The sequence below is a fragment of the Anomalospiza imberbis genome, chromosome 1, assembly GCF_031753505.1.
Source record: "Anomalospiza imberbis isolate Cuckoo-Finch-1a 21T00152 chromosome 1, ASM3175350v1, whole genome shotgun sequence".
Taxonomy (NCBI): domain Eukaryota; kingdom Metazoa; phylum Chordata; class Aves; order Passeriformes; family Viduidae; genus Anomalospiza; species Anomalospiza imberbis.
Genome location: NC_089681.1, coordinates 52534309 through 52557059, shown reverse-complemented (window position 1 = coordinate 52557059; position 22751 = coordinate 52534309). Strand labels below are relative to the sequence as shown.

The following is a 22751-nucleotide window of genomic DNA, read 5'->3' as shown; positions in this document are numbered from 1 at the left end:
AGCTATACAAAGACACAGCTGTGGGTGCCCTTTCACAGGCTGTAATTTATTAGCTGGGTGGCTGTTGCTTAGGAAGACTTGGACAGGTTTTCTTCTCTCTCTCCTTTCCCTTCACACATTCTCTTGGGTGTGCATCCCCTAGGAAAACAGTTAATGAATGTTAGAAGGTCTCTGTATAAAACAGACATGCACATACCTCTGAACATAGTTATGTTATTGTATGCAGCACACTAGGACACTTAGGATGATTCCTAAGTTTTGTAAAACAAGTCATGATGTGTGGAAAAAAGAAACCAAACATCCTTCCAAGTGTACAGTTTTTTCCAGATTGTGTAGATTATCGTTCATAGCTTGCTCTGGCATCAGTTTTTGAAAGAGTCATGAGGAAGGAGAAAAGGGAATTTCTCATCCTTCCTCTGTGTGATGGCAAGAAAAATTTCATCTATAAGTTTCACAATGTCCTTATTTATGTAAAATTTCTGCTGGATTTCTGCTGTTGCTATTGACTTTTATGAGAATTTTTTCCTGAGCCAAAAAATTCTAGGATTAGACAGTGGAGAGATTTGGGTTTGTTTTTGAAGGCAAGAGAGAAGTCAGGGTATAACTGACTGTCTAGATTTATGGTACTAACAGATAATTTAGTTTACAAAATATGCTTATGGAAGAAAAAAACTACTGATGCAATCCATTGTGAATTAGACTTCTCCAAATTCCTGAGTAAGCAAATAAACAGTGTAAGTGAAAAAATCAGCTAATATATTTTGTGCATTGATTTTGACAATTACAGACCTGTTTTAAATATTTATAATGCTTCATGTATTAATAAATTATCTGTGGTGAATTTTAAAAATAAAATGAAATCTCAGTATTATGTCAGCTCACCACAGACTCTTGTATTAAATCTTTGCTGAAATGTAGAGAAAGACATTGAGTGTTTATACAGATTATACAGTACAGTCACTGTATTCCACAGTATTAATTTGCCCACTCTTAGTCTGAATTGATTTTTTTTTACTAAGTCTGGAGTATCTAGAGGTGCCACAGCCATTCTCTTGCCTGCATATTAAATGCACAACTTCATTTCCTCTTGAATTGGCAACACAAGAAGGTTTTTCTTCTCTAGGGTTTGACCTCTCAGACAGATATTTCATTTAAGAGTGCTTTTGGCATAATTCTAATTGCCTGGGAGCAGTAAGGTCAGATTGTTCCACAGAGAAGGATGAGCTCATAGCAAAGGACAACCCAGATGCAAAGGATCTCATCAAGAAGGTGCAATCCCATAACACTGGTGACTGTGGTAAGTCCTGTGGACAGTCAGCACACAAGAGGAGATGATGAAACTGGGAAGCAGTCAATCCAGGAAGTGCAGTAAATAGTGTTTTGTAGCAGAGCTGACAAGCAGGTAAACCTTTCCCATAACACTCCACAGCCATGTAGGCTAAGTGCTTTTTGGAAGTCAGTACAAGAGGTGCCTTTGTCCTGCTACATTTGTGTGCAGCCCAAGCTCTGCTCCCCGTGTGGCTGCTCCCCATTCTGCAATTCACACTGCTGCATCTCTTGAACAGTCCTCAGCCTTGACTCCAGACAGGCAAATGTTCAATTAGTCTAACTGGTAGATTTAAAAAAAATTAGATCCTATACCTGTGATTTGAGCACGTTCAATTTCTATGGTCATTCAAGGGAATCCTTTCATCCCTTTTCCAGTTTAAGTACATTTTGTTTCAACACTGCCTCTGTTATTATAAGATGGTGATTCTTAGAAATGTTTTTCACACTCTTTATTGATTACTGGGTAGCAGATGTTAATTTTAGAAACATAGTGTACACTCAGAGTTAATGCAATATCAAAATACTGTACAGTTAGTATTAGATTTGCCCTTCAAATTAGTAACTTTATCTTAATAGTGCACACAGATTGATTTCACAGGTTGCATATGTAGCTAGTGTAGGTATGCAGTACCTATTGATGGCTGATTTAAAAAATCAGTTTGATAGTACACCACCCGTTCCAGCAATTCTGATATAAATTAATGGCTAAGGGATCTTGGGCATCTCTCTAGATTTTGTATTCTTTTTATCAGGGCAATTTTGTTTTCTTATTTTTCAGTTACTATGCTCTATTTTTCCAGCCCTCTATGAACTGTTAGTGCTCCTGTATTTTGAAATCTTTTGTTTAAAAACAATTCTTTTTTTCAATGGCCTAGATTACTCATGTTTACCCAACATGGTATGGATTTTTAGTCTCCATGGTCAAACTCTAAAAGCACTCAGTGCTATTAACTCGTTCACTTATTCAGTAGTGAATAAAATTATGAAATACGACCTTGCATGTTTCATATTATAAGGGGCAGAGAATGCTTTTACTCTGGTCGTGGAACCTGTGTTCACTGAACATAGTGCCAAGTTCTCAAAGTCTTAAATCAGGGTGCAAATACACAAATCTTTTCTTCCTATGTTATCTCATGTGCTAACACATACTTAAAAGCTCAGTAGGTTTTCCTTAATTAAATGACTAAGAGCTTATTAAACCACCTAACTTCATCATTATGTTTCCATTCTTACGGTCATTGGGATGCCACAGAGGAAAACCTATGCTTTCCAGATGGATAAAACTAACAATGCTGCAATAAGAACATGTTTTCTTTTCCTTTATTACAGAAAACTAGTGAGAATGAAAAGTCAAGACAATCTATTTTACAGAAAAAAATTCACATGTCTCTAGGGAAGATGATATGAAAGTAGCATATGGAGAAAAAGAGCTTTAAGAAATACAAAGTTCTACTTTGTGACAGTATATTTCTTCTTTGCCCCTTTTTTGTGTTGTTGTTTGTTTGTTTGTTTTCCAAATATGTAGTAGGAAAGGTAGTTTGTCCTATCTTTTGTGAAAATATATTCACTACAATCTATTGAGAGTGAAGATATTTATAGTTAATTACCTTTTTTGATACCTAATTGATCTGAATGTCTGTAAAAACATTGCCATAATCTTTTCTAAAACAGGGAGCAGTTGTACTCATTCCTTTCCCCTCCTTCTTCCCTCTTGACTGCCTTTCCCACCCCTAGAATATATACCTTGCATAAGGTACAACCTGTCTTAGTGGAAGATGACAAAAAATTGATGATAACAAGTTGATGGAAAGACTATTTCATTATAATTGCAAAGAGTTTATATTGTGATCATGTCAATTGCTTATCCTTTCCCAAGACAAGATGTTTTCTTGAGGAGTTTTTTCTAGATGCATACTCCTAGGATCCTGTAAAATATGTCTTGATGTAAATGGTCTCATGACTAACAAACATTTCACTGAAAAATTCAATTTTCACAAGCTATAAAGGTTTAGTATGATAATTTGGATATTTCCTCTCATTGGTGTAATTTTAAATTGAACTGGCCTAAACTGAAACATTTTAGTTCCCTGATATGACTAAAATTTTGATTTGTTTGTTTTGAAGTATTTCAACATCATCTATCCAGAGACAAAACAGAATAAAAATTTCTTGGAAAAATTGCCTCTAATCTTGGTACTGAAGCAGAGGGAATTTTCCCTTTCTTTCATCACGTTCCAAACTAAATTCCAGGCAAGCTTCTGCAGTCTCATTTTCTCTGTCACAAACTCACAGAAATTCATGTAAAAGAAAATGCTTTGCATGAAGACAGTTTCTTGAAGGGGAGAGATAAACAACATGAAGCAAATGTGACCTTTGCTCAGTAGGATTCAGACTAAGTACGGGTGAGTATCTGGCTTACAAAGGGTAACTCAGGCTGCCAAGGGTAGGCAGGGAATCATAAAGTCATAGAATATTTTCAGCTGGAAGGGACCTTTAAAAGTCATCTAGTCCAGCCCCTCTGCCATTGGCAAGGACACCTTCTATTAGACCAGGTTTCACTGAGTCCCACTCAACCTGACCTTGAACACTTTCAGGGACGGGGCAACCACAGCTTCTCTGTTCCAGTGCTTCACTACCATAATCATAAAAGCTTTGTTCCTTATATCTCCTCTGAACTGACCTTCCTTTAGTTTAAAACTATTGCCCCCTGTTCTGTTGGAACAGACCCAGTTAAAAATTTGTCCTCATCTTTCTTATAAGACCCCTTCAAGTACAGGAATGCTGCAATTAAATTCTCCCTGGAGCCTTCTCTTCTCCAGGCTGAACAATTCCGAAATTTTCAACTCTTTTCACAGGAGAGATGCTCCCTCCCTCTGACTGTTTCTGTGGCCCTCCTCTGGAGTCATTATAACAGTTCCAAGTCTTTCCTGTTCTGGGGATCCCAGAGCTGGACACAGCGCTCCAAGCGGAGTCTCACCAGAGCGGAGGGGCACAATCAGTTCCCTTGACCTTCAGGCATAACAAGTAAAGAGAGGGTTTTGTGTGCCTTTTAAAGGTGATGCAGAGCAGCCTTGTGCTGAGCACGGGGGCTGCTGCTCACTTAAGTATGTCCCTGGAGGTCAGACATCCGACTCAGGACTGCTCATTAGCTACGGCCACTTCCTTGGGATGCCAAACCCTGAAGAGCTGTGGCAACTTCTTGCAAAGAGGCCTCTTGACTGAGGAATTCAGCTACTCTCTTCAGATAGTCAGCACTCAAAGCCACAGCTAAAAATTGCCTTCCTGAGGTCTGATTAAAATCCTGAGATAAATCTATCCCCACTGCTATGAAGTCAACAGTGGGGTTTTATTTATTTATTGACTTTAGTACGTCTAGTTGGTGTCTGCAATGTTTCTTGCAAAATCAGAAGCTACAACAAACTCTGCAGGATAGGATTCAGGTTGCGATTTAGGCCTTGAATTTTAAATGCCCTCCTGAATGTACCCATGTGTGGTCTATGGTGTCTAGCCTGCCCTAACTAAAGGAAGGTGTAGTCTTACAGTGTGGAAGCCTGGAAACAGAGATTTGGCATGTCCTACACCTGATGGCTGGCTAAGTCAGTCACCCTTGAGCTCAGGGAATTTTAAATGTCACCCTTACTTGTGAAGTTCATTGTTTCTAACTTGCAGTCTTACTCTATTAAACTCCTCAGATATTAACAGCACCTGTTAATAACTCCTCCCTACACAGAAAATCAGTACAACACAAAATTAACAATATGAGTCTATGAGTGATTGTATTTAGCATGATTGTTCTGAAAGTGTAACAGCATCAGAGATGTGATTGTTCCACTACAAGAAATTCTTAAATTAAATTAGAAATTACTGTACAGTTTGCAGGAAACGCTGTTTTCTAAGAATGATATTGTACTGGCAGAAAGTTGCATGAAAGCATCTTGTTTCCCCTAGAGAATTGGTCCTTTGGATCTACTAGACAATAAAAAGCGAATAAGCTGAATTCTAATACACGTATGTGAATTTATTAAAAATGTAACTAAATAAACCACATTCTGAAAATCAAATAATGTTAAAATGAGTCTGCTTTTTTTTTGTAATGCTCGTCAACTTTTTTCCTTTTTGTCCCAGTTTTATGCAAATAACTTAAATATCTTTAGGATGGCACACCCAATGTTATAAAATTATGAATAACATGTTCATTGTTTCTTTCAGCCAGCCATTGCTACATCTTGTTACCAAGGTGGGTTGACATTAATAAAATACAGCACTAGAACTAAGTGAGGTACACAGAGTTCTGTGCATTTGTGCTTATACTTTTGAAGCAATAAAATGATGTCACCTTCATTGGACCACCTAAATGTAATTGTGTGTGATTATGACACATGACATTATCAATCACAACAGAGGCAAACATTTTTTGCAAAGAAATTTATAATTTATATATATATATATAGATAAAATTTATTTGCACACTTAAAAAATCTGCAGCTCCTGTGGCATATAAGTTGTTTGCCATGACATGAGCTTTATTTCCTAATTACTAGGGGGAAACAAACCCTCTCCTACCTGATTTAAATTAATTACTCAGAGAGTTAATTATTTCCTTTTCCCATCCATTCATTTTTACTCCAGGATGTGCATTTATATTAACATGGCATTTGAGATGGTAAAGTGAAACAGACAATATATTTTCCTTAATGTGGAAAAAAAGAAAAAAAAGACTGGAAAAGGTTTTTGCTGTTTCTGCTAAAATTACTCCAAGGTAAATGATGCTAAGTTTTGATCACTGTAAATAAAAATATTTTTTTCATTGATACTTGGAAGTTTTCCTGATGAAGAATAGTTTTTGAAGAAAGAATAAGCTTTTTGGAAGAAGTTAACTTTTAAATTAGTGTTAGCCTTGGGCAATGATTAAAGAAATTAGCAGTGCTCCTAAAACTTTGAGACAAATTAGAAATATATTTTTATTTCTTTTCAGCTAATAGTCATGCAGAGAACAGTGAAGTAAAACAGAAATTGCTTTCCATGTGAATTCTTTGGTGGTACTTCTGTCTGAAAAGCATTCCAAGCTCTTGCAGTACAGTTCAAAGAACATTCTGGTGTTTGAGAAAGTCAGAAAACATCAGGATGACATCACTTAACATAGAAATTTTTGTTATGGTTTTACTAAAACTTCTTTTGGAGAGCTTCAAAATTTCAAAAGAAGTTTTAGTAATCAAAATATGTCTGGGTTCCTTTCAGTTTATTCTTATTTCTGTAGAGACAAACCAATATGGAGCTTTCAAGAGTTTTCTGTTTGATTACATAGTTGTTTATGATACTCTGTAAATGCTGACATGATCTCTTACACTTACATGCACCCATTGGAATGGATATTAATTTTTCCTTAAAAATATTCATGCATACCCTTGGATGCACTCAGGAACTTTCAGGATTTTGGTATTTTTTGGCAGGCCTGGAGTCTATGACTTTAACTACATGTTGCATTTGCTAGCAGACACTGAGGTACCATAATTTACTTTCATTTTTAGTCACTGTTTGGAGCTGACCTGTACTTTTCAGTTAAGAGCTAATTTCAATTAAATTTGCTTTTCACTTTACAGAAACATATAAAATATTACTTAGCTTGACTACACTTTAATTCCATTATGTCACATTTCCAATTTTTATATTAGCTCCTCTGTATGGATGTAGACAATAAAATATTAAAAAAACCCCTACACTCCAGAGTGCAGTTATTTACAGTAAAATATGCAAAATTTAGGAAATTCAAATCATTGGTTAAACTGTACTGAGTTTACAAAATTTCAAAGACTGTCTGGGAGATAACTGTTTATTTTACTTGGAATAAAATGTTTAGCAAAAAGGCTTCATTTTATGGGTGTATAAAACCACAAGGTCATTATTTTGAAAAGGATAAGGAAGTAGGTAATATGTTCTTCTGAAAAAGCTTGCATATATACTTCAAAAGTTGGAAAATACTGAAATATTCAGTAAAGAACATTTGTCATCCAGTGTATCTTAAGACACTAGATCTGAAAAGGTGCCATACAGATAGTGAAATGCAATGGCACTTGTATTCCAGAAGGCAGGATTGCAATGCTTCTTAGGCCCAAGGACAACTCTTCATTATGCTTTTGATCACAGCTTTTCAGCCACACTGGCAGACCATTTACTTTTGACATTGAGAAAGAGAAGATTTAACACATGGAATGTCAGTAGTTGAGTGAAGCACCACACCTAGCTCAAACATTAATGATAAATGCTTAAAGTTACATGAATTTTAAAAAAGACTGACAGTGCAGAGGGGATAATTCATAATGTCTCTGTCTTTTTAAAAATATTTCATAGTGAAGATCTTAATAAACAGAGCAGCTCTGCCATCACAATTGCATCATCCTACAGGCTGGGCTTGGACTGAGTCACAGTGCTATGTCATATTGCAACTATATATTCTCATGTTCACTTCAGTAGCATGAGGTCATATTTTAATCATAAACTTGAATTTAAACTAAATAAAAGAATCCATTAGTAAATACCAGCAGGGAAGTTTCATGTTATAAATCATGAATAAATAAATCTTTTACATTTTGTCAACTTGTCTTTTTTAGAAGTTAGTCAAAAGCAGTTACTGAGATTTGAGTCATAGAACCATAGAATGGTTTGGGCTGGAAGGGACCCTAAAGATTATCCAATTCCAACCCTCCTGTCATGGGCAGAGACATCACTCACTAGATCAGGTTGCTCAGTGCCCCATCCAGCCCGGCCTTGAACACTTCCAGGTGTGAAGGAAGCAGATTCATTACTTAAACCACTGTAATTTAAAAACCAAGATATTTATTCCTGGCAGTTTCCCCAAAACATTATTTTTCAGCTAGATGAAATATTAGAAATATTTTATAAGTAAAGCATTTGGTCAATACTGCTTTTACAGAGAACAGAATCACCAAAATGCCCACAGATACTTCAGTAGCCCAGTCCTTTTCAAAAATGTTTTTATCAGGAAGTGGGTCATGCCTGGGGCACATACTGAAATAATATATATAGTGCAGAGGGGACAATTCATAATATTTATAATTAGATTTTTAAATGTCTTTTTTGCCTTTAATCCCAAAATCCCCTTTTACTTGATGTCTTAAGGCTTTGCTCTGACATGTTGCAAAAGTGTGCCAGGACCCAAATGTTGGATCCAAACATGTGGGAATTTTGGATTCAGAACTACTGCATAGTTAGGAATAGGTCCTTCTTTCCCTCATAAACTGAAGTGAAACAGCTGTGAAGAAACCCTGAGCTTCGATGAATAAGATAGAGATGTCTGTGATTTAATTGAATTGGACTCTGTATCTAGCCTGTATTTAAATTCTAATATTGATCCAACAGCAATACACATCCAAATGTAACCATTTTTTTAAACTCTTGAATTAATGCCACTGTAAAATGTTGGCTTTTTCATTTGAAACTTAATAACTTGGCATTCAATGATATTTGTGGTATCACGGATACTTGATAGTGATGTCTAAAGAAAGATGTAAAAGAAAAGTAGCCCTGAATCTTCATTTTGGAAACTGAGGTCTTTCAAATTCTTTCTGTTTTGATGTTATTTTGACAAAATTATAAGTATTTATGATTGGTACCATATAGAAGCAGTTAGTGAAACCACTAGTACTTCATGTGGTCTCTTGAATATTTGCTTGGCATAGGACTTACTATAAAGTCTATATATTTTCATCTTATGTGAAAGGATTTGTGATGTGATTGCAAAAAATTCTGCTAGTTTCAGTAAGAATTTCATACACTCTATACGCAGCATAAAGATCTCTTTTCCGTAATTAAAGCTTATTTATCTGTCTTGTATTATTATTTGAAGTTTTGACATTCTGGACTTTTACCACAATACTTTGGGTTCTGTAAATTTTTTGGAAGTATTTTAAGTTGGCAGAAAATATTATATTTTCAAAATAATTTTCAGCATAAAATGAGGCAAATAGTCTATGCATTGCTGCTAGACCAGAGATAAACTAAGGAAGTTGGAACTTGAAATGGAGATCTCTTTTAAGGTTTAAGTTTGAAGCAGGGATAGCTATGGATTCTCATGAAATGTGACTATCATGTTTATGAATACAGCATTGTTATGCTTCTTAGATTATAACAGCAAAAAGAAACATATCTTTCTCTTTAATGTAAAGAATTCACTCTAGAAGTCTAGAGTTGTAAATATTTATTCTTTTATTGAGATAGAAAGAAAAACAATTTTGAAAAAAAGCCCTGTAAAACATAAGAATGCTATCTCTATATTTTTTCTTATTGATTTTTGCATATTATTTTTCTTATATGAATGGCAGATTCAAGTGAATGAAGATTACCTTTCTGCCTTGCTCTTCTGTTTCAGATGCCTGCATTCAATCAAGACATGAAAATTATTTTCTGAGTCAGAGACCTGTGAAATTTCAATCAAATTCTTCAAAAGTGTCATTCTGGGTAAATATTCATGAAACACACCTGAAGAAACTATCATCACTCCTTCAGGAGTTTGACCATTAAGAGAAGGTAGATATCTGAAGTGTGCTCTTGGTCATACCACCTCTTCATTTTCCATGGAATTAAATTCTATTCTTCTCATTTTAAATATATTGATTCTTTTTCAAAATAATGCAGATTGTGAGGAAGAGGGTTCCCTTTTTCCAAGAGATAGTTCTGTTTGTTGGAGAACCCTCAACCAATGAAAAAAAAAGAAAAAATGTCAGATCATTATTTTTTATGAAGTATGCAAGACCTCATGCATTTCTTAATGAATACTTGTGAAAATGCAATTTAAATGGCAATCTAATTTTTGCCCTTCTAATCAATTTATAATTAAATCTATTTACAATTTATGAAGTGAATACAACATTCTCTAAGCGTAGTTTCCATTCTGACATTTATTAAAAAAAGCTTGAAGGAGTTGGGCTGGGGTTTTTACCCTTGTTTTACTTGTTTAAATTGTAAAAGTAATGGAGGAATGTCAGAGATGTAAGAAAAGTTCTGTGATCATTTCATCCATTAAAAGAAGTGCTTGGAAGTGGTGGCTGACATTCTAACCCCAAGCTCACAGCCTATACAGGAGCAGTGGTAAAGACACTGAGTCTGCGTACACTAAACCGGGTAACAACACATCTGCAAAGGCTTTAGAGCATGAACTTTAACATCAGCAGTAATTTAGTGCCTGAATTTAAGAGAAATTTGTTCACAAAAGAGAGAAGAAAACAGATCTTCAGTATTTTGCTGTATTTTGATGAAAATTCAGCTTTTTTTAGGTGTCTGGGATAGCTAATGAAGACAACATGAGTTTCCTAATTAGATAGAAATGAAAACAGCATAGATGGATGCAATCTTTCACTAATAGAAAATATTGCAAAACAGACTTAAAAAGTGAATAAAAAAAAATTAGTGTAGTCCCTGGGGCAAACTTTGGTCCATAGTTATGAGAATATGAAAAATGCCTTTGTTTTTGCGTGTTGTCCCTTGGTTTGTGTTGGAGGTTTGTACAAATGGGATGGAACTGTTGGGATAAGTTCTTTGAGCTTTATTGTGACATCAGTCTTATTACATGGTTGAGACAATTGAAAGATGGCAACAACTCATGTCTTGCCAGCAGCAGCCAAAGATTCCTTTGTTACAGAGCATTTAAAAAACTTTCCAGCTAATAACATAATGCTAAAGCTAATAGATAATTGTTCTGGCCAATCACTAAAAGCACACGTACACCTGCTTCAAAAAATGCTTGTTTCTATCAACAAACACACAATACTCTATTATTAAGCTTAAAGCATTCTACTATCTCGCTAGGTATATTTTTCTGCAGTCTTAAGGTCTATCGTGGCCAAGCCTAAGACTCAAACTATTGTTTCATGACCTTGTTTGACGTACTATTGTAACTTTTCTACTTTCAGACTTTGCAGCTCTAAGTTCTCTGTTCTTTCTGTTTCTGAGGCCTGCTTTCACAGCTTTCTGAAAGTCTTCTTGTCTTTACTCTGTTTCCCAAAATTTTCCATCTAAGTACAACAACAGAGAAACTTTCTTAACTTTGTTGTTTATTAACTACTTTGTGTTACATAGTTCTACTATAATACACATTTTTTAATTTGGTAAAACAGTGTTATACGTTTTTTACACAAAGGTGCATCAGTAAAATGTAAAGTTTCTCACTATTTAATGTATTATCTTTGCTTGTTTAAGGAGCATGTGATTCCATTAAGTGACAGAATTTTCTTTAAACTTTAACATCAGTTTCAGTGATGTTGAGAAAATTGAAAAATAGCAACAACTCAGATCTTACCAACAACAGCCAAAGATTTCTTTGTTACAGAACATTTAAAAAACTTTCTAGCTAATAGCGTATTATTAAAACTTATAAATAATTATTCTAACCAATCACTAAAAACACACATACATTTACTTCAAACAATGTTTACTTATATACTTTCTATTAACAATACACAATACTCTATTATTAAACTTAAAATTTTCTACTATCTTACTAAGTATATTTTTCTACAGCCTTAAGGTCTATCTTAGCCAAACCTAAAACTCAAACTATTATTTTATATCCTGATTTACTCTACTGTTGTAACTTTTCTACTTTCAAACTTTACAGCTCTAAGTTCTCTACTCTTTCTATTTCAAAAACCTACTTTCACAGCTTTCTAAAGTCTTACCTTTACTATGTTTCCCACGTTGGTTAACTGCACCATTTGGCTCCACTAGCTGGTCTCAAAGCTGCTAATACACAGGAATTGCTTTCTCTTTAGTCACTGCTAGGCCATAGCTGACAAAAGAGAACTGAACTGCAGTCACCTCAACACTGACCCATTGTTCAAACTATAATGCTTAACGATTGCCAGACCACGTTAGAAAACTATGTGTATATTATATTAGCAGCACTGCATATGTTGTGTTATCTGAGGAATATGAATCACAGAATTTACATGTGTATTAACAGGCCATTCCACAATGAGTGAAGAGCTGTTTCACATGCAATTTCATATGAATCTTTAATTTGGCCTTTAATTTGTTGGCAAATATTACATACATGGCAATAACAGGTTGGCATTTGCTGAATCAAAATACATCTCTATTTCTCCTTGTAGCACCATCTCTAGCTTCTTACTTTTACTGGGGTTTAGTTTTGCTGTATGGCTTTTTCTCATTACAACACCATATTTTTTGGGGATACAAGATGTAATGAGGGGCATCTGATTGTTGAAATCCATAATTTAATCATAAAGTGATAATTTTACCTAGACTTTAGGCTATTGAGCTGACTTCTTGCACACTAGCACACTTTACATAACACATTGCCACAGAACTGTCTGATCTTCTCAAGGCACATGCTGGACTGGATGTGCTATGGTGTACTGGCACATGTAGGAAAGAAGGGAACTGAGATTTTATTTGCAAAATATCTGTCTCCTACTGGTTGGTGATCATTCATTCCCTGTTAGTACCAGATTCACCCACACGTGAAACTTAAATTTCATCTCTTTAGATGAAGATGGTGTTTATGGAACGTACCAAGACACAGTAGGCATAGATGGTAGCAAAAAGTCATTAAGTCACTGGAATGAGTTCAGCAGAGGGACACCAGGATGGCTGGGGCTGGAGCATTTGATGTAGGAAATGCTGCAGAGAGAACCATTTTTCTGTCTGAGAAAGAGAAGGCCAAGAGAGGATCTTATTGCTGCCTTCAGTTACCTAATGTCTGGTTATAAGGAAGTTGAGTCCATATTCTGTTTGGAAGTGCACAGTGAAAGGACAAGAGGCAATGGACAAAACAGAAATTCCAAATGGATATTAGGATTTTTTTTTTTTTTTTAAATAATGAGAGTTATCAAACACTGAAGCAAACTGCTCTGAGACTATGTAATTTCCAAACTTGGAGACTCTAAGAAATGGAAAAGATGGCCTAACTTTGAGGATGGCCTTGATTTGGGCTGGGGGCTGGATCAGAGGTCCCTCCCCATTTAAATTATTCTGTGATTCAATGAAAATCAATGTATGGATTTTACGTAAGATGGAAAGCTGATTTTCCTTAACATTATTTTCTTGGCTTCATTGCTTTACTTACAATAGAATAGACAAAATGAAGGTCATTCGTTATACTTGCAATGTAAATTTTCAGTACTGTGGGCTGGTATCCAAACTAAAAGGAAAAAATTATTCAGCAATGAGTGTGAACCTTTGGCAACTGCTCTATAATCCATTTGTTGGCTGTTTATTTTTCTGTAGATGTAGATTATTTTACCTGAGCCAAAGATCATAGAAATTAATGTGTAAATACGTGTTTTAACCCGTTTGCCAATAAATGAGACAAAGTAAAACGAAATCAATGCATCAGGGAGAGATTCACTGATGTGAGTGGCTTCACCTTCAAAACAGCCAGAAAACATCAGAAATGGCCCTAATGTACTTTAATAGAGCAAAAAGGATTTAAATTGTGGGCTGTTTCTCTCTATTAGACCTGATTTTTCTGTGACATTTTTTCAGATATTTTCCTCCAGAATTTTTCTTGTGAACAGAAAATATATGAGATGATCCTGGAAAGTGACCCACAGAATGGTACAGTCTGCTTTCCTGTATGCTTTTACTAGTTTTCACCTATTTCCCTTTTCTGCTTGGGTGTGTAGAATCCTAAAAGCAGGAAAATGTTGTTTTCTCAGGAAAATGCTTGGTGTTGATGAAGAAAGAAAACATCAGCCTCACCATCTAAATTCCTATTAATGGTATCTCTGCATGTTGTATGATTTTTCAAGTTTTTCAATTTTTTTCATTTTTTCAGAGAATTAAGCCTGTCAAATACAGATGTGCATAGAAGCAGTTTAGCGAGATGATTGTGGAGAGATATTAACAGCTGCAGAGTTCAGAAGTGCAAACAGATTTGGAATGGTGTAGTAGACACCTGGTTCTTCCTGAAGTCAGTGGGTCAAGGTCTCTCCTGTTTTGCATTGTTATCAGTTGTCCAACTGGTTGGAACAGAGGCGATCTGTTTTCATTAATCCTTACTAGATTTTTGAAAGAACAATAGATCATCACCTCCCTGTGCATGGAATTACTGAATACCACACATGAAGAAACTGGGCAATTAGTCAGTGTGCGATTCTTTTTCTCAGTGTAAAATGCAATTTAAATGGTTTGTAGCATTATATAGCAAATATAGTATTCAGGAACTTATACTATGTATGTCTTTACGGATCTATGAGGATTTACAATGTAAGGGAAGACACAAGAGGAAATTCACCTCTCTATTCAGACACGTACTAATGTTAATACTTAGCCACAGAAGGAGGGAATTTGATGTTGAAGCATAGCTACAGCTGTGGAAGTGCATCCCCAGAACATGGCAGTAAATGTTCTGTGCTCACGGGTCAGCTGGGGCTTTGACAGGAGCATCCTAGAAGGATTTGGATCTTCTGTGATGAGAATAGTGGAAGAAACAAGTCCTGCCTGTCACTGCCATCTGCATTTTGGTAGGATGGAAGATCCATCTCCTTTTCCTTTGTCTCTTGATGACTCACACAAAAATAACAAAGGCTTCTGAGGTCTCCTTGTAATTTTCTTCCTCTCATCTTGGGAGGGGCTGATCAGTGCAGAGATATGGCTGACAGTCTTCCTTCTGCTTCTGTATGGCAGAATACCTCAAGATTTGGATTTGGATGAAGGTTATGTCAAAGGTGCTCGGGAAGGAGTGGCTTTTGCTTGGACACTGTCAAAACACAGACCTTTGGTGACCTTGATCATTTTAATTGCCATATAAACTGGGTCTATAGCCCTCAGAAAAAATCCTGGAAATACTTCCAGGCCTGGATGGAAAAGCTCAAGATTAAAGGACCCTCACATCTGTTCTCTGTCATCAGCTTAAATTTAACCTGTGACAGTAATGAATGAAAGTCCACGTGCTGTTTGGCCTGTGCAAAGACTCCGTAGTCATTTTTGTATATCACAAATGGCCTTAATTGGCAGCTGTGTCAACAGCCTCTTTGAAGGAATTGGGAGTTCATCAGGCACATGGGCAGAGTTGGTCTTTCCCTGGTAAAAAAATACCCCTTTCATATGAGGCACTTAAGAGAGAGTAGCATGGGAAAACAGCATGGGGAAACTTGCCAAGACCCTGCCTGGTTTCTGGCCATGACAGTAGTTTCATTGCTGAGGACTGCTCTCATTCTGTGGCAATCACACAGCTCCCCTGCCTCCAAAGCACCCATGGTGACAAGGGCTGTACTCCCTCAGCAGACACTTGCAGAGCTGAGCTCTGCTTTCGCCTATCTCCAGGCAAAAGCAGAACTACCTGCCTGAAACTGAAAGGAAGAAACCTTTAAAACTGCATTTGCTCTTTCCATGTCTTTGTTTCTGCTGATTTTTAATTGTTGCACTCTTATTTTGTGAAAGCAACCATAGTCCTTGAAAAAGCTCTCATGTGACACACTTGAACTAATTTCATCGTGCAGTTTTATATTTTATGTTTATTTCTGTGAGGCATCCACCCATGGGTTCTTCATTAAGTGTTGCAGGTAAAAATGCACTGGTGAGAGATATTGCTTTATTTCTTTGTTTCCCCCTTCTAGATCCTTTACTTCACAACTGCATTTTGTTTTTCAGTCATTCAACATAAAAGTACCTACATTCCTTCTGTGCTATGTAGAGGGCCCTTTACAGCACTGTAGCTTACCAAAGAGTGTGTTTATTGAAGGTTTTGGTGCACTGCAGCTGATTATGTCAGCCTTGTTTCCCATTCCCCCTCACTAATGACTATATAAACTTATTCTAGAAAATCACTCAGTACCCCTGAGTGATACTCCTAAAAGATTTAACCCTTATGAAAATATTGTCAAAATTTTGCTTGGTGATTCTACCTGTATTTTTGAATCACCACATTCCTAAGTTGTTTGAATACCAAAATCATAGATTTTGCTAAAGGAAAAAGAAGACAATGGCTGTACTGAAAACGTAATACACAACTGATAGTGTTACAGCTGGAGGGTTCTGCATAAATTGAGGAATTTTTCCAACTCATTCCACTGAATTTCTATGAGTTTTCAAGAAAATTGCTTTCATTTCTATGCCTGGGTGCTGGCCCATAAATTTCTATCTTGGTTTAACTCCATCTGGCAACTAAACTGTACATAGATGCTTACTCAGTCTCCCCTGGTGGGATGGGGGAGAGAATCATAAGGGTCAATGGGAGAAAACTCATAGGCTGAGATAAAAAGACTTTAACAGGTGAGATCCATATCAGGTCCAGTCCTGATCCTGTCAATTGGACTAGATGATCTCCACAAGTTCCTTTTGACACGATTCTCTGATCTATGGACAGTAAGAAAGCTGCCATTGTGAGAAATAAAAATCCAGAAATTATTTGTCCCACCTACAAAGCATCTTGTAGAATAGTTCAAGTGTGTCTCTGTTGCCTCATAAAAAAATTACTTCATTGCAAACTCATACAAGCAGGAGAGAAAGCTATCAAACCACTGTTTTAGTGTGGGATCACTTTAGCAGTCTGCTTTGCTGTACATTATACCTACAATTATATTTCAATAAAAGGATAGTTTGATTCATCTACCACATGAATTATTCCTTTAATCTTCTCCATTAAACACAAATGAAAAAACAAAGCTCTGACATTGTGTGGTTCTGTCTGCTGAAATTTTCTTTGGTAAGTGGAAAATTCCACTGTAAAAATCAGACAACTTTAGGATTACCATTTTCTTTATGCTTGTATGTTATTTTGATTTATTTTTCCTTTGAGCAACCACTATTCTTGAGACTGACAGTTTTAGGAGCACCAATTGGACAGGATAGCACTGGACACCATGTCTCAGCAACTGATCCAAAATTTGAGTTTGTGGAGAAAAACAAGTAACTCTTTAGTAAGAATTTACTGTTATCTGTTAGGAACAAAATATCTTGGTTTCCTGGAATCTTGTACATGGGAAGAAGCTATGTCTAAAGAAGTCCAAAGGTTACACAGTAGCCACAGAAATTAGTTCATAGTTTGTTCCTTCTTTTCCCAACTCAAATTAAAATTCCAGCCAAGAACTTTGAAAGTGATATGTGTGTCTTAATGTCCCAAATTTCAGTTTCTTGCATCTTGATGAAACTTGATTTTAGAAAGAACCTGTTTTCTAACAATGAAAATCCTTATGCCTAAATAGTGATGACCCAAATTAGGACATTTAGAGACACAAGTAATTTCAGAAAATCCTGAGAATATTCTCTAATAACATTTTTCCCATGACCTAGTAAGGAAATTGTGATGTTACTACCTCCTTATCTATTTTATTTTTAGTAAAGTCAATGCTCAGAGGAGATAATGTATAGGATTAATTATATGTGAACTATACATTGGCATTTTATTATTTTATTTCATACTGGAACTATAATGCCTACCTATGATTATTAATGCAGACATGCCCTTTATGAAATGCCCCAAATGCAAAAACAGGGCTTGAACTTTCTTTCATGTCTCATGCCAAGGCTTGTGAGATCACAAAATATGGAGATACTATTATTTTGATTGCTTTAGAAACATAGTGGCTTGCATTTCTTTAATTTTCAGCAGAACTTAAACTTCTAAAGTATGTGATATTTGTGGTCTTTTATATTGTGTCATTAGTCAGAGTCTGTGGACACTTGTGGTTATTTTCATGAAGTCCATTTGTTAGCCAGTATGAAACAGAGTACAGTTAGGTCATGTCAGCTAAATAAAAAAGGCAAAATTTTATTCAAGTATTTTTTAATAAAAAACTGTCAGACTATTCCCTCTCCAGAGTTCATTCATGCAAAGAAAACAGCTAATATTTTAGACCCATACCTAATTCGGAAAAAATAATAATTTCTAAATCTGGAGTAAGACAAATGTGGATACAATCCTTTGGGGTTTTGTTCCTGTTTCCTGCATAAAAGCTGTAATTTCTGTAGTATTCTTCCACCTCTTATTGCTTGCGTCTAGACATAAATTGACCATAAAACCATATTAATATTGTATATTGCCTTGGTTAAGAGTTTTTATTTGGCATCAGGAAAGAACTTTGAACATTTTAATGGTACTTTCTGTAGCACAGTAGTCGTGAATGAGTTTATTTTAAAGTAGGAGTAAATTGGTTACTGAAGGTATTTTTATTATGCATCTCCTTGTAATTTGTGCCAAATAAACAAAATATTCTTCAGATAATTGGCCTATTAGTCTGTCAGTTTCTAACTATTTTTTCTATGCTGAATTAAAGGGCCCATAAATCCTAAATTCTTTATTAGCTTGCTGACTTTGCAGAGTTCGATGGTAACTAAACTGGCATAGCATTAAAGCTCCTTATTGAAGGAAGACAGTATGTCTTTTTGTATCGACTTCTGCATGATTCAATTTTCACTAAGTATCACCATGACCTTTTTAACAGCACTGTGAACTTTAAAAGCCAGTTTTTGCATGTGGTGGTTAACTGGCACTTGTATAAATTGGTTCCACGAATGATGGCCTAGCCTGTCCAGATTTGATAAATATGCAGCTGATAGTCCAATAATGAATTAAAAAGGTCTTCAAAAATGCTGAAAGCAATAATTAAACATTTTCAGAAAGGGTATATTAATGGGATTAATTAGAGGTAAATGATTTTTCAGTTTGCTATGCAAATTGTTTCAAATTTTTTAAATGATTGATATTTTTTCTCTCTGTATAAAAAAAACCCTCTCTGAGCCTTGAAGTATAACTTTGAAGATTTAAAATCTTGTAACTAAATCACACATCAGATATCTCTTTCTATCACCATAAATACTGCTTTTGACTCTAGCATTCAACTCTTCTCTGTGGTATCTGAGTGCTTATCTTCTGCTTTTTCCTCATACAGCCAGTAAAGATGGATGAGAATGCTGCAGTGCTAAGGGGGCTTCCTTTAATACTGCAGACACTGAGTGTTCAGGGCTGGTATTTGCACAAAAAGGTGAATCAGTATTGATTAGACCTGAATTTGTGGCCTAAGTGTTTAAAGATAAGAGATGCAAATCTCTTTCCTGTAATGTTCATGTCCCCAGGAACTATTGTGTAGTATAGACAAAAAATGGTATCACCATCAATTTACTAATTAGATGATGGCTCACAATCATGTGCAGATCATTTCCACTTCAATTTCAACTCTTAAATAGACATTTTCAACGATTTTTCTTTTTTTTATATCTTTTGTTAATGCAGGATGTTTTTGTTTAGGTTTAGTTTTCGTTTTACTTAAGTTATTACTAAGACAAATGACTCAGCTGTGTTGGAACAGAAAACCTACAAATGGGACCCAAACTTAATGAAAGAGTGCTTACCTCTCACATGCACTGTAAATCCAAACATACATGCAAAATACCCAGCAATATTATTTCTGGATATGTTACGAAGAGGGTGAAAGACAGTTGTGTAAGCAAAATAAATTTCCATCTGCACTGCAAATTCTCTTTGTAAGTCTCACATAGTTTGTCAAAGTTTACCTCATGAAACAGTTGCAGTGCCTGAGGTTTAGTGGTGAAGTACAAAGTTTTCTTTACTACTGTGCTCAGAATATGCACAGAGTATTTCTTAAATTTTCATTGAATTCAGAACAAATATCTCTTCCTCAGGAGTAAACTTCTGAAATGTGATTTTCTTTTTGTTCTGCTTCCCTCTTATTCCCCATGAATATACAGGATTAAAACCAGCCCTGTCTTTGAAATAATAAGGGTCTCTACAGTAGGACTGTGTGATTTATGCCAGGCAATTAAAATAAATTCCTAACCTACATGAAGCACTAAAACCTGAATTGCTCAACACACTGGGCTGTTGAGCACTGTGTGGTAGATTTTATTATACTGTAAGTGCTTTACTATACTGTAAAAAGGAGAAGGTAATTGCTATATACAACTAATATATTCAATTAGGTAAGGATAATGTTTAATAGGGCTTTTTGTTGGTTTCAGTTGCAACTTGTGAGTTCAAAAGAGAAGCTGGAGTTGGGGGATTTCAGGATGCAAAGTGCTCTAAGTATGATATAAGCTTCAACAACATGGCACCAAAGCTATCTTGCAGGGATGTGGTTAGTGTGTGCTTCTACACTGGCTGAGTGGGATGGCAGACCTTGATCCATATTGATTCACTCTGATAACTGGGATAACAGGAGGCTGTTACAATGTGTTCAAAGAGTGCATATTTTTCCCAGCATGCAGCTCCTTCGACACAATCACATCAGGCTGTCTGCACCCTGACAGTAGATCCAGGAAAGTTTCAAATTTTTAAGATAAGACGTGAGAACAGCCAAATATGATCACAAATTGTTACAGCAGCTGCATCATGCAGACCTTAAGTGTTATTTGTTATACCTTTGTGCAGCTTTCCCTACTTAGCAACTATTTGCACAGAATCATGTAGGGCTATAGGATACCTGGATGCAGGTACCCTGGGTGTTTCCATGCACATTAAGAAGACAGATTCCCCAAGGTAAGCATCTGCTGAATCTTTGAGTAGAAGTACTGCTGAGAATCAGGAACCAGAGTTCCCAGAAGATCTGTTTTTGAGAATTATTTATTCAGTGCTGGCTAAAAACTGCACAGAACAGCCCCAAGGAGAGATGAATATCCTTTTCTTGTCTCTTTCTAATTCTTTCTGGTTTATCTCTCTTCTAGACACCAGTCTTGACAGGCCAGTCAGACTCCCCAGCTTCTTCCTTAATCCAGCATCTCTAAGGTGCAAGAACATCTTTCATGTTAAATCTCCCCACTGCAAAGAGCTAGCATTTTTTTTGGGAACCTCCAGTCAGGGGTATTGCCTGGCAGCTTACACTCAATCTGTTTGGTACTTTAGGATTTCTTTTTCCTCCCACCAATCTCATTTCTGGCTTTCACCTTAATGCCAGAGGGTTTAGCACTATTGTATTTGATAATAATGAAGAAAATAAATTAAGAACATAAACTCACAGCAAAGTAGTGTGTGCAATAAACCCATTTGTCTCTTTAGGACTAATTTTTCAATGGTCACTGATAGGATGCTTATATAGTAACATGTGCAATTTATAGCATTTCCTCTGGAAAGATCCAGTTAAAATAAGACATAGGGCCAGCTTCCTTTCCTCTTTTTTTTTCCTAAAAATTTACCCGTTATTTGGGTTTTATTGTTCACTTGAAGATATAAAAAATTGCAAAAAGGAATTGCTATTCCAATTGCTTGGAACAGTCTCCAAGTTGCTTTGTGGGTAGAAGTTTTTTACATATTACCAAGTTATGACAGCTGAGTCCCCAGTAGGCCTGATCTACTTTTAAAATCTGCTTTCAGGTGATGGTTTAGCACAAAGGAGTTGTTACTTAATTATCAATATTCCTCAAAGTAGGATCTTTTGCTGACCATGGGAATTCATGTGTGTCAGTGCAGCAAGGTGTTAGTCTGTTTTATCACCCTGCCTATTGACAATCCAAAGGTGTCCTGGTGATGCTGACGGGGAGCAGTGCCTCTGTTCTAAAATTGGACTCAAGTAGCAGAAGGTCTCTTGTAGCCTTCTTACCCTGGAAATGCCAGACTATGAGTTGGATGTCCCTCAAACTGCCTGAAAGAGAAGGCATTTCATTCCTGACCAGGCAGACTGTGCAGTGAAAGCATTCAGTGGCAGGGGAGAACCAAGCACTGAGCATGAGCTACTCCCTGCCTCCCACATCCTCCTTTTCTAGCCAGTTCATTTCCAAGATATTTTTATTCAATGCCATTCTCCTCCCCCACCAAAAGACTGGGTCTCAAGCCAAAAATTCAGCAAGTCCTCTACAGTCTGCTCCAATAGGCACAACAATAACCTAGTTGATAATGTTCTCAATGACAACAGTGCTGCCTGCCCATGATGTTTATGGCAGATACCTAATGCCTGGAGAAGTCAGGGAAGTTAAAGAAGAAGGGCGTGGTTTTCATCTTGTAAAGATTTCTTGCGTGCCACTCTGTGAGATGCTTCAGGCTTGTCTCTGAACCAAGACGACTGCAGTTACATGCATGATATTTGCGGCAGTATCTGGGAATTAGTTATGTTTTATTGGCAAATGTTGCCCTGCTTCTTGCTGGTTTCTGCTCTGTTATTGTCCATTCCAGAAAGCCCCCTTGCAGAGGAGCCCATAGCTACTGTATCACAGCTTCTAGTAAAGGATGCACTGAGAGCTCAGGCTCCCCATCACTTCTATCTGGTCCTCTCCTGCCACTCCACCAAGTCTTAGGGGAGCACATTGTGATTAAGGATGGTAACACAAGAAGCAGTACAATAAAGGCCTCTGCATCAGGTCAGGGAAATCAAATAAACATTTCTGCTGTACATTTTGTTAAATCTATGTCTAATTAGTTAATTTTGACTTGAATAAAGTGTCCTGATCTCACCAATCTTTTTCCTTGTCCAGTGCAAGCTTTTGAACACTAGGGGAAA

General features: G+C 36.3%; 1 long non-coding RNA gene across 1 annotated transcript; it reads left to right on the top strand.

Moving 5' to 3' along the window:
• Nucleotides 1-5277: 5277 nt before the first annotated feature.
• LOC137478731 (uncharacterized) lies at nucleotides 5278-20669 on the top strand. The gene is made up of 4 exons (XR_011001772.1): nucleotides 5278-5358; nucleotides 9716-9897; nucleotides 19197-19289; nucleotides 20284-20669. It is a non-coding gene; the product is annotated as an uncharacterized lncRNA (long non-coding RNA).
• The last annotated feature ends 2082 nt before the right edge of the window (nucleotides 20670-22751 follow it).